The sequence below is a fragment of the Lactuca sativa genome, chromosome 9, assembly GCF_002870075.4.
Source record: "Lactuca sativa cultivar Salinas chromosome 9, Lsat_Salinas_v11, whole genome shotgun sequence".
Lineage (NCBI taxonomy): Eukaryota > Viridiplantae > Streptophyta > Magnoliopsida > Asterales > Asteraceae > Lactuca > Lactuca sativa.
The window spans coordinates 60,669,098-60,676,793 of record NC_056631.2 but is presented as its reverse complement, the minus strand read 5'-3'; the positions used below and the strand labels follow the sequence as shown (position 1 = coordinate 60,676,793).

Below are 7,696 nucleotides of genomic sequence, written 5' to 3'. Positions count from 1 at the left end.
CATAACTATTTATATACATATTTAAATTACAACACAGTTTGGAATAGTGATGTCTCTCTCCTTCAATTTTGACCACAGATGTTTACTTTATTTTATTAGTAGTTTTGGTGCTTAAGTGTTGTGGTTCCCTTACATAAATGGTCTATGAATTTTGTTGACCTTGGCACTTTTGGTCCTTATATGAGTTTTGCTATCATGCATCCTTATTTATTTAGTTTGCTATCATTTATTTTTGTCATAAATTATTTAAATGATCTCTGCATTCTTATATATATATATATATATATATATATATATATATATATATATATATATATATATATATATATATATATATATATATATATTAAAGGAGGCCACTTTTTAGGAATAGTGAACATTCTGATTTTTTGGCATAAATAACCCATAAGTTTTCATATTTTTAGTTGTTCATATTTTTGTCACTAAAGTTTGATATATTGGCAGTTTGGTCCCTTAAATTATTAATAGTCATATAAAGATAAGGATGTGGCTAATACGTGTTACTCCCGCGCTCCCCCACCAGTTCTGCTTTATCTTCAAACCCTCCCCCCACCCACCCGGTTTCTCATCCGCTCATTTTCTAGGTTTTCTAATCTGATTTCCACCCTTTTATTCTTTGGCTCCACCCATTTCTTTTGTTTTGATCGGCCAAGAGGGAAGACGAACACAAGACAAAAGTTAGGGAAAAGAGAAATTGGGGGTAAACCATGGTCTAACCGGTTCATCGATCTTTTGCATCACCGATTGAGAACTGCCAGTGCCACCTTCTGAGTTCGTCGGGTTACTTTACTTATGATTTTGGTTACCTTCTTAAACCGCACATCACTTGATGCGGCTTCTGGTCATAAATCAGATAAGTGTGTAAAGAAATACATTTGATTTCCTTTTCTGTATGTTCTTAAATAGATCTGTCAGCTGTTTAGCATCCTATATCTTTCGTTCAGCTGAAGTTCTTTTCAGATGTTGGTAACCTAAAAAGGTACTTACTTAAAGAAGGATTGGATTGTTTTTGTTGTTCAAACTTTGTAGATTTGAGGATGCATAGCAGGTGCTTGACGAATTGCTTCAAAGAGCCAGTATCAGCGGCGTCTGCTTCTCTTTCTATTCACCGCCGTAGACGTTTAATCGCCGCCCGTTCTCCGATTTGAGATCTTTGATTAATTTGACCAGCTGAGGTGAGATTTTGCTCTATTTTGCATTTACTTTTGTTTTGTAGGCTCATGAATCATGATCGTGCCAACTTTTCCTTATAGTGTTTAGCGCACTTCTTTCTCCTTGCCATACCATCTTAAATTTAGTTTTCTGCAATTTATGTACATGTCATGAATCGATTGCTTTTGTTTTCTAAATCTTGAGATCGATGATTTGTGTATACGTGAATTACTGATATATATTTACTGTGAGCAATTTTATGGGTCCAGTCTTTTGTTGTTAGGAGTTAGGAGAACACCTGAAATACTAATATCGAAAAGTCAAGTGTGACATGCAAATATTGTGGCCTTAAGTACATAATAAAGATCTAAGAAAATACCAAATGGTATGTAAAGTAGTGATGATAAGATGTTGGTGCTTAAATCAAATGTGATGGCTTTCATTGAAGGTCAAAAAAGGGACTGAAGTGCTTTGTGAAAGTGAAATTTGATTTGCAAATTACTAAATATACAACAGAGGTGAGGTACTATTAAGGAATGACTGGAGTAGATGCAATCAGCTGCCCAACGTTTGAACTTAAAACATCATTGTGTGAGAAAGATGAGCTTTGTTCATACCTGTTTTTCCTTAATCTTTCAATAGAAAAAGGATTGTAGCATTCAAAAACGATCATTTACAAGTAAATGTTTCTAATCTGTTTAGATGTCGTATTTGCATGTATGTATGTTAAATTGGATGTTGATAGTTGTTAAATGTATATATGCAACTTGTAGCTTCCTAAAATGATATGATATTGATAGATGACATAAGAGATGAATATTGTTGATTTTTAGCATGGCAGAAGAGATAGATGTCACAACGAGGTGTTTGGTAGCTTCAGAAGTTGACAGTGAGCTACTGTAATTGGGGTGGAAGTAGCAGGGGGATTAGGTATGTAGTCTATTTTTCACATAATGAATTAATGTACATGTACATTTGGGTTATAGATTATGATTGTGTTTGTTGTGTTGTGTAGGGCATTTATGGAGTCGTAGTTGGCAACATTTAAAGAAAGCAATCCTCAGCTAGAGGTGGTTACGGAGCTTAACCGTGGTCAACATCCATTTCTGAAGGGAGCATACAGTAAGATTAGCTTCTTACTCTATTAAGATTAGATTAGATATTATTTATGAATGAATGCCAATGGATATGAAGATGATTAAATGATATTATTTGGTTAGAGAACAAGAATGAGCGGGTTGTATCTGTGATGAACATGAGTCCAGAAGATGTGCTGCTTTGTGCAACTAGGCTTAGAAATTCACTTGGAAGAAACATGGTGAAGCTCAAGACCAGACATGTCACCAACACCCCAGCGTGTAAGGAACTTAGACAACAGACTTGCAGATCTTATCTGCATCTGCTGCTACATTTCTTTTATAAAACTACATGTATTAACTCTCATCTCAACTCTCAATTTAACATCATTAACAAAAACTTAACCAGTTACCAGCTTCTCAACTCTATCATTGATGCCTATAAAGCAGACACTATTTGTTTTTAAGAGACAGTTTTGTGTAAGGATGGTGCATGTTTTTACTCAAATGCTATAAATTGACCTTTAACTGTGTGCTCTACAACAACTAAAGGTGTACAAAGCAGACCAAACCATTGGTTTTCTTTTCCCATTTTTACTAAAAAACCCGAACTGAACCGAACCGGCTTTTTAACGCAGTTTCACTTCCAAAAACTAATATTACTTGATGAGGAAAAACCCATGAAGTATTTGATCCGTGGAATCTAGCTCTCCAGTTCGATCATGAAGTATATATTTTGATAGATAGCTTATCCAACAACAAAAAAATTATCCATGACGAAACAATATTACTGCCCCATAACAATACTCAAACTATAAACGAATAGTTGATCAAATAACATTTACAAAGGACAAACAATGGAAAATATTGTTGTGGCCGACCCCTGCAACGCGGGGGCTCCCCACCTAGTATATATTAAAGGAGGACACTCTTTAAGAATAGTAAACTTATGTGACTTTTGGCAAGAATTGTCCTCTGTTTATGTGTGTGTTCAAATCCATCTTTAGGTCATTTTATGTCAGTACCCATATTTTGTGTGGATACGTGTTGGGAATAGTTCCACTTTCCCGGTCATTTTGTGTTCAAATCCGTCTTAAGGTGCAATTTTGTTTTTTTTGAAACAAATATATATAAAAAAGCAAACTTTTTATATCCTATAGTGAAAATGAATATGTAAAAAATAGGAATTTAATTTTTTTTTAAAGTCATTCTTAAAATGTAAAGTTATTTTGTTCATATTTCAATTTTGCTGAAAGACCTGTCGCATCCGACCCCTGCAACGCGGGGGTTCCCCACCTAGTTACTTATTAAGAAATCATCAACTTTTGATTTTTATTTTTAAATGCACCGATTTTTGGGTTTTTTTTTTTCTTAAAAAAAAACGTCTTGAGCGAAGCCCAACATCACATACTAGTAGCATATTACACAAAATGATAAATCATTTGTTACATACATCTAATTTCATAGCTTCTGTTATTACATGGTGAAAAGAAAATACATAACAAATACACAATAATTAATACATGTCGTGTTATCAAAAAAGTTCTAGTCTAGCGATATCAGGTGTTGTTTTCATTCCTCAAATACAAGGTTTCAAGTCTCGTCTTAAGCATATATGAAATTAAGAATACTTTAAGAATATATTATATTTTCCGTTAAAAAAATGCATGTCGTCTCACTTTGAAAAAAAACATAGTAAATTTGATGAAATGACTTATAATTAGTAAAATTTGTCATCCATGGTTAAAAGAATAATGCAAATGTTTATCGAAATTAATTTGAATGTTATACTTTATAAACAATGTAACATCCCAACCGCTAGGTATCATTAATTTTCCATTTAGATGTCATGTTTAAGGCCTACTCGACGAGTTGACGCTATGACTCGTCGAGTAGCAACGGTCCAGGACACGTCAATATATGAATGACTCGTCGAGTCGGCATGAGGGACTCGACGAGTAGGAGCTGGCAGTGGAAACCCTAAGTTTCAGGGTTTTTGCACCCTATATATTGGACCATTAGCGCCTCCTACTGTCCTCTATCACCCCTTGAGAGCCAGAAACCCTAATTTCCGTGAGTAAGAGCTTGGAGAGTGTTTTTGAGATTTGAGAAGTGACTTTTGTGAAGGAAACTTGTAGATCAAGAGGCTAGCATCAAGGATTTTGTGTGGATCCAGAGTCTACTTCAGTTTAGGGCACGTCTTGAAGGTAATAAGCTGTTACCTTAACCTCTTTTCTTCTAGAATCAATCATATGTGAAAACTAGGGCTTCCTTTAGTTATTCATAAACGGATTGTGATATGGGAGCTAGATCTGAAGTTGAAACATCAGATCTGAACCTCTTTTGAGTCCTAAGTCCTTAAAGTTTCCAGATCTTGCAAGGGTGAGACTCTCCTAAGGTGTAAAGTTCCATTAGAAGCTTAGATTGGTCATTTAGAGCCTTTAGGGCCTTGCATGCATGTAAAGTTTGCAACTTTACATGAGAAACATTCCTTAGAAGCTTGGATCTGTAATCTGGAACCTTGACATGGCTTAAAAAGTGTCTGCATTGATGAAGATCTGCAAGGACTCGATGAGTTGCATAGCCAACTCGGCGAGTCGTATGAAGATGGTCATGAACTCGTCGAGGTGATGAACAAACTCGGCGAGTCCGTTGAAGATTGCCTTGAACTCGACGAGTCGTTCAAAGACTCGGCGAGTCGGCTAGGGTTTCTCTTGATTCTTGGACACGTATGAACTCGACGAGTTAAAAGGGAACTCGAAGAGCCAATCACGGATTTCACGACTTCTTGAGTTCAGGAAGGACTCGATGAGTCGGTGAACTACACTTGACGAGTCGAGTTAACATGGACTGTTGACTTTGACTGTGGACTTTGACTTTGACCAAGAGTTGACCAGTTAACTCCTGAGGGTATTTTGGTAATGTGGAGATTTATGGAAAAAGGGTTTTATGATAACTATAGGTGGTGGAGTTCGCGTTGGTGATTCGAGAGTTTGAGCCTATCATTTTCAGTGCGACATTGTGAGGTGAGTTATCCTCACTATATCAACGGGGTCTAAGGCACCAATGCTAGCCCTTTATGGATTGTATGTGGTTTAATACATGATATGTTTACTGTTTTGCATCCTGGTAGTTAGGATGATGTCATGCTTATGCTTAGTGACCTGGTTGGTCGGTATCCTAATTATAGGATTATGCTATGTTAGTGACCTGGATAGGTCGGTGTCCTGGTTATAGGATGTTGCTATGCTATTTGATCTGCTAGATCGGTTTGACTGTTATTATGATAGCATATGATATGTATGTGCACATGTTTGTTTGATTGGGGGTTAGGTTGAGGCGGTCCTGCTTTGTGCTGAAGGCCAACATACCCAGGGCGGTTCGGATGTACTACAAACCCAGGAGGGTATGCTAGTCAGACCGAAGGCCCAACGAGCGGTCCGGATAGGCTGTAGGCCTTGCGAGGCGGTCCAGACGTGCCGGAGGCTTGGAGAGCGGTCCAAATAGACTGAAGGCCTGCGAGGCGGTCCAGTCAGGCTGAAGGATCATTATGGATGTTGTTTGCTTAAATGATTACATGATATGGTTATGAGGTTGATATTTTGGAGTAGCTCACTAAGCTTTCGGGCTTACAGTTTCAGTTGTTGTTTCAGGTACCTCTGGTGATTGCGAGAAAGCGAAGGCGTGATCGTACCGTTCCTCCTGCTGTTATGATTTTTATGATTTGATACTGGGATACTCTGATAATTAGTTAATTGAAAACAAACTATGTAATATTAAATGGTTTAACCGTTTTGGAAAAGTTTAAATTTGGCTTGAATTTTTGGGTGTTACAAGTTGGTATCAGAGCCTTGGTTTGAGTGAATTGGAGGAACATGCATGTAACTCCAGTCTCAAATTAAGGAAAGGATTTTCAAAATGATTTTTAAAAGGTTTTCAAAATAAGTAAAGGAGGATGCAGTGTGTACGATCAGTCGGAGCCAGTAAGTAGACCCCAAAATACCATACGAGTTATTTGATTATGAGATATGTTAGAACATCATGTTAGTACTAGGCTAGGGATCTTTAGGAATTGCATGATAGAATTTCCTGATTACATGATTCTTGCTAGCCTAGGGTATCCATTATATGAAATTGACATCATTATTGTAGTTGCTTTGTGTATGCATCACGGTTATACATAACCAAGATCTTATAGCCTAAGAATGTTTGATTTGGCCTTATGTTATGTTCTTGTTTGATTGGAAGCTTAGGGTAGGATTGGATATTCGAAAGTCTATAGGGTCCAACGTTATGTATGGCTAGCATACACTAGTGCTACAGGGTTAGTGGAAGTTTCATGGATGGGTGGATTGTGTGAGGCCGGGAGGCCAATTATGAGATATTTAGCATTCCTCTAGGAGTGAGGATTGAGCGCTCGATATGTTATGTATATTCTTAGGATCTTGTGGTTACACTTGAGACAAATATGGGTAGGTGTGAAAGGTAGTATGGGCCCATACTACTGAAAGTACAGGACCCATATGCGTAGCAAGAAAGTCACAACCCCTAGGGCTAATTGGGAGTTGGCTCCTAGTCCTTCATATGGATTATCTGATACTTAGTGTTATGTTTCAGAATGGTGATGACCAGGCGTTTGGTGACTGGATTCGGTTCGGGATCAGGATCGGGAAAGGGAGCGAGCGGAAAGGGGGCGCCGACAGCGCCCGAGACCATCGGCCAGATGGGGCCAGGCGAGATGGATGACAGGATCCGGGAGATCCTGCATGATGAGGTTGCTGCTTTGTTTCGGCCCGAGTTTCCGGAGATGTTCGGGTCTATTAAGACCACTATGGTGGAGTATTTTGATGATCGTTACGCAGCCCTCACTGAGGCGGTTGCCGCAGCAGCTTCAACAACTGGATCAACGGCAGGGTTGGGAGCCGGTCGGGCTTTTCAGTATCGGGACTTTGACAACACGAAGCCCCCTACTTTTGATGGGACTCAGGACCCCGTCAAAGCCATGAGGTGGCTGTCTGTCATGGAGGGGTATTTCTTCACATGCTTATGTCCTGTTGACCAGAAGGTCAGATGTGCCCTGAACTTGCTGAGGTCCAGGGCAAAGGACTAGTGGAGGTTGATGACTGGGTCATATTCGGACGAGCAGAGGGCTGCTATTACTTGGGAGCAGTTCAGGGACATGTTCCGCGCTCGCTACATTCCTCGAGTCGAGCGGGAACGGTTAGCTCAGGAGTTTTTGGAGTTGAGACAGGATCGGGAGTTGGTGACGGAGATCACTCGTATGTTCACTGAGAGGGCGATGTTCTACCCAGAGTTTGCTTCTGAGCAAGCTCATATGACTCGTTATCTGAGCATGCTCAAGACGGATATTCGATAGTTTGTGGTAACTCAGCGTTGTGATACGCTTCTGGAGTTACAGGAGGCCGCCAGGCGGCGGGAGCTTGAGA

At 39.0% G+C, this 7,696-nt stretch overlaps 1 long non-coding RNA gene across 1 annotated transcript; it reads left to right on the top strand.

Moving 5' to 3' along the window:
* Positions 1-621: 621 nt before the first annotated feature.
* On the top strand, positions 622-2,674 carry LOC111903082 (uncharacterized). The gene is made up of 4 exons (XR_002854036.2): positions 622-1,196; positions 2,007-2,103; positions 2,189-2,295; positions 2,394-2,674. It is a non-coding gene; the product is annotated as an uncharacterized LOC111903082 (long non-coding RNA).
* The last annotated feature ends 5,022 nt before the right edge of the window (positions 2,675-7,696 follow it).